This window comes from Rattus norvegicus, chromosome 2, assembly GCF_021556685.1.
Source record: "Rattus norvegicus strain SHRSP/BbbUtx chromosome 2, alternate assembly SHRSP_T2T, whole genome shotgun sequence".
Taxonomy (NCBI): domain Eukaryota; kingdom Metazoa; phylum Chordata; class Mammalia; order Rodentia; family Muridae; genus Rattus; species Rattus norvegicus.
In genome coordinates, this window is record NC_141535.1 from 96,026,705 (window position 1) to 96,039,158 (window position 12,454).

A 12,454-nucleotide genomic window follows, 5' to 3' on the forward strand; every position below is an offset into this window, starting at 1 on the left:
TTTTCCAGTGCCCATGTGTTCCAGATGCTTCCCTAGTTTTTCTTCTATTATTTTGAGCGTGTCTGGTTTGATGTGGAGGTCCTTGATCCACTTGGACTTAAGCTTTGTACAGGGTGATAAGCATGGATCGATCTGCATTCTTCTACATGTTGACCTCCAGTTGAACCAGCACCATTTGCTGAAAATGCTATCTTTTTTCCATTGGATGGTTTTGGCTACTTTGTCAAAAATCAAGTGACCATAGGTGTGTGGGTTCATTTCTGGGTCTTCAATTCTATTCCATTGGTCTATCTGTCTGTCTCTGTACCAATACCATGCAGTTTTTATCACTATTGCTCTGTTATAGTGCTTGAGTTCAGGGATAGTGATACCCCCTGAAGTCCTTTTATTGTTGAGGATAGCTTTAGCTATCCTGGGTTTTTTGTTATTCCAGATGAATTTGCAAATTTTTCTGTCTAACTCTTTGAAGAAATGGATTGGTATTTTGATGGGGATTGCATTGAATCTGTAGATTGCTTTTAGTAAAATGGCCATTTTTACTATATTAATCCTGCCAATCCATGAGCATGGGAGATCTTTCCATCTTCTGAGGTCTTCTTCAATTTCTTTCCTCAGTGTCTTGAAGTTCTTATTGTACAGATCTTTTACTTGCTTGGTTAAAGTCACACCGAGGTACTTTATATTATTTGGGTCTATTATGAACGGTGTCGTTTCCCTAATTTCTTTCTCGGCTTGTTTCTCTTTTGTATAGAGGAAGGCAACTGATTTATTTGAGTTAATTTTATACCCAGCCACTTTGCTGAAGTTGTCTATCAGCTTTAGTAGTTCTCTGGTGGAACTTTTGGGATCACTTAAATATACTATCATATCGTCTGCAAATAGTGATATTTTGACTTCTTCTTTTCCGATCTGTATCCCCTTGACCTCCTTTTGTTGTCTGATTGCTCTGACTACAACTTCAAGAACTATATTGAATAAGTAGGGAGAGAGTGGGCAGCCTTGTCTAGTCCCTGATTTTAGTGGGATTGCTTCAAGTTTCTCTCCATTTAGTTTAATGTTAGCAACTGGTTTGCTGTATATGGCTTTTACTATGTTCAGGTATGGGCCTTGAATTCTTATTCTTTCCAGGACTTTTATCATGAAGGGGTGTTGAATTTTGTCAAATGCTTTCTCAGCATCTAATGAAATGATCATGTGGTTCTGTTCTTTCAGTTTGTTTATATAATGGATCACATTGATGGTTTTCCGTATACTAAACCATCCCTGCATGCCTGGGATGAAGCCTACTTGGTCATGGTGGATGATTGTTTTGATGTGCTCTTGGATTCGGTTTGCCAGAATTTTGTTGAGTATTTTTGCGTCGATATTCATAAGGGAAATTGGTCTGAAGTTCTCTTTCTTTGTTGTGTCTTTGTGTGGTTTAGGTATAAGAGTAATTGTGGCTTCGTAGAAGGTATTCGGTAGTGATCCATCTGTTTCAATTTTGTGGAATAGTTTGGATAATATTGGTATGAGGTCTTCTATGAAGGTTTGATAGAATTCTGCACTAAACCCGTCTGGACCTGGGCTCTTTTTGGTTGGGAGACCTTTAATGACTGCTTCTATTTCCTTAGGAGTTATGGGGTTGTTTAACTGGTTTATCTGTTCCTGATTTAACTTCGGTACCTGGTATCTGTCTAGGAAATTGTCCATTTCCTGAAGATTTTCAAGTTTTGTTGAATATAGGTTTTTATAGTAAGATCTGATGATTTTTTGAATTTCCTCTGAATCTGTTGTTATGTCTCCCTTTTCATTTCTGATTTTGTTAATTTGGACGCACTCTCTGTGTCCTCTCGTTAGTCTGGCTAAGGGTTTATCTATCTTGTTGATTTTCTCAAAGAACCAACTTTTGGTTCTGTTGATTCTTTCTATGGTCCTTTTTGTTTCTACTTGGTTGATTTCAGCTCTGAGTTTGATTATTTCCTGCCTTCTACTCCTCCTGGGTGTATTTGCTTCTTTTTCTTCTAGAGCTTTTAGGTGTGCTGTCAAGCTGCTGACATATGCTCTTTCCTGTTTCTTTCTGCAGGCACTCAGCGCTATGAGTTTTCCTCTTAGCACAGCTTTCATTGTGTCCCATAAGTTTGGGTATGTTGTACCTTTATTTTCATTAAATTCTAAAATGTTTTTAATTTCTTTCTTTATTTCTTCCTTGACCAGGTTATCATTGAGTAGAGCATTGTTCAATTTCCAAGTATCTGTGGGCATTCTTCCTTGATTGTTATTGAAGACCAGTTTTAGGCCGTGGTGGTCAGATAGCACGCATGGGATTATTTCTTTCTTTCTGTACCTGTTGAGGTCCGTTTTTTGCCCAATTATATGGTCAATTTTGGAGAAAGTACCATGAGGAGCTGAGAAGAATGTACATCCTTTTGCTCTAGGATAGAATGTTCTATAAATATCCGTAAGTCCATTTGACTCATGCCTTCTCTTAGTCTGTCTACATCTCTGTTTAATTTCTGTTTCCATGATCTGTCCATTGATGAGAGTGGGGTGTTGAAATCTCCCACTATTATTGTGTGAGGTGCAATGTGTGTTTTGAGCTTTAGTAAGGTTGCTTTTACATATGTAGGTGCCCTTGTATTTGGGGCATAGATATTTAGGATTGAGAGTTCATCTTGATGGATTTTTCCTTTGATGAATATGAAGTGTCCTTCCTTATCTTTTTTGATGACTTTTAGTTGAAAATTGATTTTATTTGATATTAGAATGGCTACTCCAGCTTGCTTCTTCTGACCATTTGCTTGGAAAATTGTTTTCCAGCCTTTCACTCTGAGGTAGTGTCTGTCTTTGTCTCTGAGGTGTGTTTCCTGTAGGCAGCAGAATGTAGGGTCCTCGTTGCGTATCCAGTTTGTTAATCTATGTCTTTTTATTGGGGAGTTGAGGCCATTGATGTTGAGAGATATTAAGGAATAGTGATTATTGTTTCCCTTTACATTCATATTTGGATGTGAGGTTATGTTTGTGTGCTTTCATTCTCTTTGTTTTGTTGCCAAGACGATTAGTTTCTTGCTTCTTCTAGGGTATAGCTTGCCTCCTTATGTTGGGCTTTACCATTTATTATCCTTTGTAGTGCTGGATTTGTAGAAAGATATTGCGTAAATTTGGTTTTGTCATGGAATATCTTGGTTTCTCCATCTATGTTAATTGAGAGTTTTGCAGGATACAGTAACCTGGGCTGGCATTTGTGTTCTCTTAGGGTCTGTATGACATCAGTCCAGGATCTTCTGGCCTTCATAGTTTCTGGCGAGAAGTCTGGTGTGATTCTGATAGGTCTGCCTTTATATGTTACTTGACCTTTTTCCCTTACTGCTTTTAATATTCTTTCTTTATTTTGTGCGTTTGGTGTTTTGACTATTATGTGACGGGAGGTGTTTCTTTTCTGGTCCAATCTATTTGGAGTTCTGTAGGCTTCTTGTATGCCTATGGGTATCTCTTTTTTTAGGTTAGGGAAGTTTTCTTCTATGATTTTGTTGAAGATATTTACTGGTCCTTTGAGCTGGGAGTCTTCACTCTCTTCTATACCTATTATCCTTAGGTTTGATCTTCTCATTGAGTCCTGGATTTCCTGTATGTTTTGGACCAGTAGCTTTTTCTGCTTTACATTATCTTTGACAGTTGAGTCAATGATTTCTATGGAATCTTCTGCTCCTGAGATTCTCTCTTCCATCTCTTGTATTCTGTTGGTGAAGCTTGTATCTACAGCTCCTTGTCTCTTCTTTTGGTTTTCTATATCCAGGGTTGTTTCCATGTGTTCTTTCTTGATTGCTTCTATTTCCATTTTTAATTCCTTCAACTGTTTGAGTGTGTTTTCCTGAAATTCTTTCAGGGTTTTTTGCGATTCCTCTCTGTAGGCTTCTACTTGTTTATTAATGTTTTCCTGTGTTTCCCTAAGGGAGTTCTTCACGTCTTTCTTGAAGTCCTCCAGCATCATGATCAAATATAATTTTGAAACTAGATCTTGCTTTTCTTGTGTGTTTGGATATTCCATGTTTGTTTTGTGGGAGAATTGGGCTCCAATGATGCCATGTAGTCTTGGTTTCTGTTGCTTGGGTTCCTGCGCTTGCCTCTCGCCATCAGATTATCTCTAGTGTTACTTTGTTCTGCTATTTCTGACAGTGGCTAGACTGTCCTATAAGCCTGTGTGTCAGGAGTGCTGTAGACCTGTTTTCCTCTCTTTCAGTCAGTTATGGGGACAGAGTGTTCTGTTTTAGGGCGTGTAGTTTTTCCTCTCTACAGGTCTTCAGCTGTTCCTGTGGGCCTGTGTCTTGAGTTCACCAGGCAGCTTTCTTGCAGCAGAAAAGTTGGTCTTACCTGTGGTCCCGAGGCTAAAGTTCGCTCGAGGGGTACTGCCCATGGGCTCTCTGCAGAGGCAGCAACCAGGAAGACCTGTGCCGCCCCTTCCGGGGGCTTCAGTGCACCAGGGTTCCAGATGGTCTTTGGCTTTTTCCTCTGGCGTCTGAGATGTGTGTTCAGAGAGCAGTCTCTTCTGGTTTCCCAGGCTTGTCTGCCTCTCTGAAGGTTTAGCTCTCCCTCCCACGGGATTTGGGTGCAGAGAACTGTTTATCCGGTCTGTTTCCCTCAGGTTCCAGTGGTGTCTCAGGCAGGGGTCCTGCCGCTCCTGGGCCCTCCCCCACGGGAGCCCAGAGGCCTTATACAGTTTCCTCTTGGGCCAGGGATGTGGGCAGGGGTGGGCAGTGTTGGTGGTCTCTTCTGCTCTGCAGCCTCAGGAGTGCCCACCTGACCAGGCGGTGAGGCCTCTTTCCCAAGGGGTCTGGGAGCAGAGAGCTGCTGCCGGCTGGAATCCGTGGGCGTGGGACCTCCGGCAAACACAGGACGTGCCTGGTCCTAGATGAACTCTGCCTCTGTGTGTCCCGATCTCACCAGGCAGTTCTCTTCCAGCAGACAAGTTGGTCTTACCTGTGGTCCCGAGGCTTAAGTTTGCTCGCGGGGTGCTGCCCATGGTCTCTCTGGTTGGTATTGTTCTTATGGGCTCCCAAACCCCTTCAGCTCCTTCAGTCCTTTCTCTAACTCCTCCAATGGGGGCCCATTCTCAGTTCAATGGTTGACTGTAACAATTTGCTTCTGTATTTGTTAGGCTTTGGCTGAGCCTCTCAGGAGATAGTTTATCAGCCTCCTGTCAGTATGTACTTCTTGGAATCAGGAATATTGTCTGGTTTAGTGGCTGTAAGTATATGGGCTGGATCCCCAGGTAGGGCGGGCTCTGAATGGTCATTCCTTCAGTCACTGCTCCAAACTTTGTCTCCATATATCCTTCTATGAATATTTTTGTTCCTGATTCTAAGAAGGGTATTTCAAAATTGTATCAAAGTAATAAATGTGAGAAAATAGATGTAATTTTGTCAGGGGTCTAAAAGATTAACACAATCACACTCCTTTGCATATGTTTAACTGGTGAGATTATAATGTTAGTGAAGTGCTACAAAACTTTGACATATTCATATCATATTTTGAGAGGGAAATTAAAGTGTCTGAAGAAAGAAATCAAAGAAAATCTCAGAAGATGGAAATTTGTCCATCTCTCCCTTCTATGCTCTGCCTTCTGCATCCCATCCCATTCTCTCCCATGGCCTACTTTTCCCTTCCCCTTCCTAGTTCTTCCCCTTTTAATCTTCCCTTTATACCACTACACCTTTTCTCTTCTCCCAGGTTTTCAGAACAACTAGCTATGCAAGAGCCACATACTTGCTATTCACATGCAACTGTTATTAAGTCTTAATCTTCCTTTTATTTCTTTGCATATTTCCTAGTCCATGTTGAACATCCAAAAGAATATGGATCTGTATGGTCATCATTGTCTACATATAGAAAACTGTTATTTTCTGGTTGTGTTACTATTTATGTAAACATTGTAAATATAAAAACACTGATGGACATTTGAAACATCTAAAGAAATCTCTTCCCTCAGTCCTTGTAAAGTACTTATCAAAATATTTCTAACAAAAAATCCATTTTATTAAACTGATTGCCATGTAATTCAAAATATTAAGATGTATGTTCTTCTTTTACAGTAAATATCTCTTTTGTTTCAGACTATACAAAGTGGGAGGTATTGATAAATATAAATATCCTATGAGATGACTGAGCAACAGATTGGAGTGCTTATGGATTACCACTTTTAGTTCTAGGAATCCCTGGTCTATTCAACCTATTCACTTCTATCTCACAAAATATGCACCTATATAGGAAACCTCTACTTGTCCCAATGTTTATTTAAACAGGTACTAAATCATGTAGGAATTACTGCTGTGTAAAAAAAATAAAGTTGGAACTCCTTTTTTTTTTGCAGCTTTAAAAACTATATTGATAATTTACACTCCCAACAATGTCAATTTTATTTTTCATTAGAAATGTTTACTTCAACCTTTACCATTAAAAGTAAAGATTCAGCCAAACTCCTGTAAATACTGTTAGTACGGAACATTTAATAGCACCAAGTGCCACCATCAATAAGGAAGTAAACACAACGATAAAGTACCCAGTGACTTCTCTATCTTACTTAAAGAAACTGAAGTGTGTTGTAAGGAGATATTATAGAATCAGTTTTGCAGCACTGTCCTGGCTGACTTAGAGCTCTTTGTGGATCACAGCTTTGCTTCTCTTCCTTGTCTATCCCAGGGTTCAGAGAGAGAGAGAGTGAAAGCTGCATAGTAGATGCTGAATTCATGGACGGATAGAACAAATGTCCAGACCCAAAGACAAAGAAAATGAGTTAGTGTTATTCATGAAAATGGTCCCATTTCTCCTTCAACTAGGAACAGTGCTGTGAACATTTACTATCCAAAAGATTCCTGGAACTACACCAATCTCTGGATTCATTTCAGCAGTGTGGGAACTCCTACAACCAAGGATGGTAGAATTTTGAGATTTCCAGCAATCTTCTTAAGTGCCTTTGATTTTCCGACCAATAGTTGCTCTTTTTACTCAGGTCTTACCACAGATGTACTTTTTGATCTCTCTGTGTTAAGGTTCAAATGACATGTTCCCCTTTTTACTATTTTCACTTATATTGGCAAGTCTATATGAGCTTTAGTTTTGAAGATTTATTTATCTGTATTTGCTATGCATGATTGCTTTACTACATGCTTGTGTGTACGGCTGGTTCCTGGTGAAGCAGAAGAGATGTTGAATCCTCAGAACCCATTATTTCAGATGGTTGTTAGTTGTCACGAAGTGCTGGAGATCAGACCTGTGTTCTCTGAAAGAATAGCTGGTGAACTTACCCTCTAAGCCATCTCTCCAGCCTTTTCCTTCTATTCCTTCTCAATACACAGCAAAAAGTTGCGAAAGTAAGGTGTTGAAACTTGGCTCTTTTGCCATCCTCAAATTCACTCTGCTAAATTTAGACCATTACTTTTAGATTCTAACTCACTTTAATTTCCAGAATATGGTCTGAAGATACTATTTTTTTCACAGATTTTAATATGAATGGCCTTTAGCTCAGTTTCCAAGAGGGAACTTCTTTTTTTCTGAACATTCCTGAGCTGAGTCTCCAGGGTTGGTTTTCTCTTAGCCTTCTTTCCTTAAGGAGGGTTCCAGCACAATGGACAAGTATGTCTTACTTATGACACTTAAAGATTTCTCTTGCCCACAACATCAAATTCATATTATTCAAAAAAGAGAAAAACAAAAAAAATTAGCAAACACAAATAAACCAACAAATACACACATATATACATATAAAATAAAATGTAAATTAAATTCAAAGAATTTGCAAAGGCCTACAAACTGCGTAATCAACTGGTCACAGCAAAATCTTGACTAATTGTTCTGTTTTAATGAGGTCACAGCTGTGACAAAACATATGACGAAATGCATTTGTGGACAGAAGGGTCTATCAGCTCAGTAAGTCTGCCTGAACCTGGAAGGCATGGCCACAGATGGCTTTAGCTAGGCCTCAAGAGTGGAGAGCATGTCACACTCAAAGTCTAGTAGTAGGGAGAGTTGAATGTCTGCTCTTTCCTTTCTTCTTTCCCTCTTCTCCTTGAGTCTGGCATCACAACCCACTGTGGTATCACACACACACTCAGGGCTACTCTCTAGTACTTCCACATCTCAGTTAATCTTCTCTATAAACCCCACATAACCTATGTCTCCTAGGTGATGCTACATTCACATTGTTAACTTGACACTATCAGTTCTAAATCCCGTCACTATATTCTTAACATCCCTCCCCTTGAAAACTGTGCTATTTATTCATTTTCCTCACAAAAACACCCAAGACAATCAACTGAATATGTTGGATGTTTATTTTGTGCAGACCCTAGAGATTACTGTCAGAACGTGTTTAAGCCAGGTTGCTTAGACTTGTGGAAACACAAAACATCATGCTTTAACAACATGGCAGTATAGGTTTCTTGCTTCATGGAGTCCAGGAGGGGAAGACACACACACACACACACACACACACACACACACACACACACACACACACAGATGTCCAAGCACACATGCACACAAGATAGATAGATAGATAGATAGAGAGAGAGAGAGAGAGAGAGAGAGAGAGATTTTTTTCCTTTCTCCCCTTCTAGGAGAAGCTGTTAAAGTTTTATTCATTCCGTATTGCAATAGGAACTAAGAATCAAACTTTTATAAAGTACACCAGCCTTTGGGCTTATGCTATTCAACAATAAGAGAAGCTCTTTAGAGACTCCTAAAAATATTTGTTGAATAATGGAGAAATTGTGGACTCTATGAAGACAACACATGAGTATTATAAAAACAAACAAACAAACAACAACAAAAGCTGTGACTAGTTTTTTGTAAATGTAACCAAAGTTCCAACTATAAGAGCTGAAAAGACCTCAATTAAGAAACAGTGCCATAACACTGGGCTGTGAACAAACTTCCATCACATTTTCTTAATTACTGATTTATGTAGGATGGCTTATCCTACTGTGGGTGGGGGCATCCATATGCTGGTGGTCCTAGGATCTACTAGAAAGCAGGCTGAGGAGGTATGAGGAGGAAGTCAGGATGAACACTCCTCCATGGTCCCTGCATTAGCTCCTGCCCCCCAGGTTCCTGCCCTGCTTGTGTTCCTATCCTGACTTCTTTCAGTGATGAACAGTGATGTGGTTGGGTACACCAAATAAATTCTTCCCTCCCCAAGTTCATTTTTGTCATTGTATTCTGCCACAGTAACAGTATCCTAACCAAGACCATATGTTTTACATTAAAATTATATTGAATAATCAGCCAGAGCTAAAAAATTAAGGAGACTCAGCAAATTAAAATGCTGTTAATTTTTCAAAACTATTAATGTTATGAATGTATTGAAAGTACCAACTTATAATAATTTTAGTAATAACCAGGACTTTTAGTTTCTAATATTTAATGCTTTTAAGGAAATAATTGCTTTAAATCCAAATATTGATGGCCTTGCCTCCTTATTCACATTTCTCAATTAGTTTGCATTGAAGTCCTTCCTATATTATTACATAATACCCCATGAATAGAATATGGTCTTTCTAACACATGGTATTATCTGTTAAAATGCATATTGTTTGGGGTCTTCTGGGATATTTGTCTCATGAGATTTAGAGCAGATAGTTTCAAATAAGTCACATATAAATACATCTTAAATTCTAAATTGTAGCAAATTTCTTGTCAATCCTATTTGTATTATTTTATAGTATGCATTTTGAATAATACTCATAATTTCCTAATGATTACATTATTTTCATAATTAAATAAAGATGTATCTTATACCCCACCCTGTGGAGAATGCATTACTGTGCCAATAAAATGATGACTGATGTCTAAAGTTCATGCATGTGAATGTTCTCAGAGTCTCTTAGTACATCTTGGAGAAATCACCTTTTAACACCACCAAATGGTTTCTTCTTGTTCTGCAATATGTGGCAGATTTCATATGGGGTTTTGCGGACAGTCTGTGGCTTCTTCATCTGGGGTTTAAATGTTTGTTGCCTTTGCAATTAGCACTGATTGCTTAAGAGAATGGTTTGTTTTGCAAGGGCTGCTTTTAGTTTAGTGGGTTCTGTACATAATTAGATACAATGCTTTTATTTTGTGGTGATGGTTAAGTCTTTTTCAGGCACTTATTTCATTCTTACAAATTGCATGTATTGCAGAAGGGATGCTTTGTTCCATACATGGAAAACACACACACACACACACTCACACACACACATACACACACACGCACAAACACTCACACATACACACACACGCACAAACACTCACACACACACAAAAACATTAGCACATTACATTTAATTAAGTAAATTATGGAATGGATTCTTGTCAGATAGTAAGAGAAAAATGATGAAGTCAAAAGAATAAATAAATGCTTTGCCCTACTCCATATCTTAGAGTATTTCCTATTTTAAACAAGTTTATTATACTTAATATCATTTTGATGACCTTAAATTCAGGAAGACAATTACGTTTTCTATTTTATGCTATGAAAGACAGAACTATCAGTGAATGTGACATTACATGAAGTGAATGTGTGCTAGATGGTATTTATGAACATGACTCCTACACAGGTATAATGAAGTCTCGTTGGAAAATAATTATTTTATGGTGATGAAAAATTAGCCAGTAAAATGAGAAATATATGTGTGTGTATATATATATATATATATATATATATATATATATATATATATATATTTCAAGTTCTTGGAGCTTGGCAGAATTTTGGCAGTTCTTTGTGTTTTGAAATGTCTTGTTTTTGTGATCATTTTCTACTAATCTGCTCAACATTATAATATTCCAAGATTTTTGTGCTACTAGTTTAGAAACACCATGTCACTTTTGTATTTGCAAGTAGTTTAATGAATGAAAGGACCACATATTTTGCAATTTCAAGACCATTCATCATTTGAAGTGTGAATGTAGCACTGATTGATTATTTTATTTAGAGAGAAGAAAGAAGGAAGAAGCAAGCACCTGAGGAAGCGGGAGGAGATACAAGAGAGAAGAGGGAAAGAGGGGAGAAGTAAAAAATAAAACCTCTATAAACAATAATTGTCCACCATCTTAAATCTATAAGATGTGGAATGTTCTCTTTGGTCAAAGAGGATGTTTATCTCTCAGATAAATATTAGTAGGGGATAATGACCCAGAATAACCTTTATTCATCTTCACTTACAGAAGAATTCCTATAATCCCTTGAGCATTATTAGCAGCTTATTATTATTAGTTATTTCCAATGGGCTTCTAAATAAGTTAATGATTCTTTACCTCAACTAGACTATGAGGGTTCTTATTTTCTCATATCCATATTTCTGTTCTCTCTGCTAGATACACATCATTGCTCATTTCATTTAGACCTTGCATTTGCATTACTACTTGGACATACATTGGCAAGTTTAAGCATTAAAAAGACACCTGTTGTCCCTCACTATCCATGTTTAGAAGTTCTATCTATTACTAGGATAACAAGATATATTATAACACATATATTTGAACTCTCTAATTTTGGACACTTCGAAGTTATCTTACTCAGGATAATGCTGATGTACTGAGAATGTTAATGGAGAAGATTTTGACATTTAGGATCATTAACAAAAATTTTATTGTCACCTCTGCTATTCATGACTTCTATGAGCTAAACTGAAAAAAATAAAAATATGTTTGAAGCATATTTTATAGGTACAAATAGAGGAGATAAATATAGAAGAGACCCACGTGAGGCTGAGATTGAAGGAGATGAACCTCACTTCCTGAAGAATGATTGGATCATTCTAGAGACTCATGCACAGTGGAGTTAGAAGGAAATGACTCTTGACTTCTGAAGAATGATGTGTAATGCTGTGACTAACAGCTAAACGATTGTGGCATGTCTCTAACACTTAAACTTTCAGCTATTTTTATCTTTAATGATTCATAAGTAATTCTTATTATGTAAATAATAATTATTTCTATCTATATCTTTCCTAATCATCAGAAAGTCTTCCGAAAAAGCTTTATTAACCTTCTGCTATAAATGTTATTAAGTGCTGGTTCTATAATTCCACACTTCCTAATCCAAAGGTTTCAGGGAATAAAAGTCTGATGAAGCCTCTAAGTCCTCCATTAGTTTAAATTTAATTTTTCTTTAAAAATATGATGTTTTTGGCTTTATTCAGTAACTCTCTCTCTCTTTATCTGTCTCTGTCTCTGTCTCTGTCTCTGTCTCTCTCTCTCTCTCTCTCTCTCTCTCTGTGTGTGTGTGTGTGTGTGTGTGTGTGTGTGTGTGTGTTCCATCCTGGAGATCAGCGGAACACTTATTGAGTTGTTCCTCTCTTTCAGCTGTAGATTCTGGGCCTCATATTCAGGTTGTTAGGATTTTACCTACTGAGTGGCCAGCTGCACATTTTAAATAATTGTGTTTTATTGTCTTGAGGATATTTCATTTTTTAACATCAAACATTCTCCAGGATAC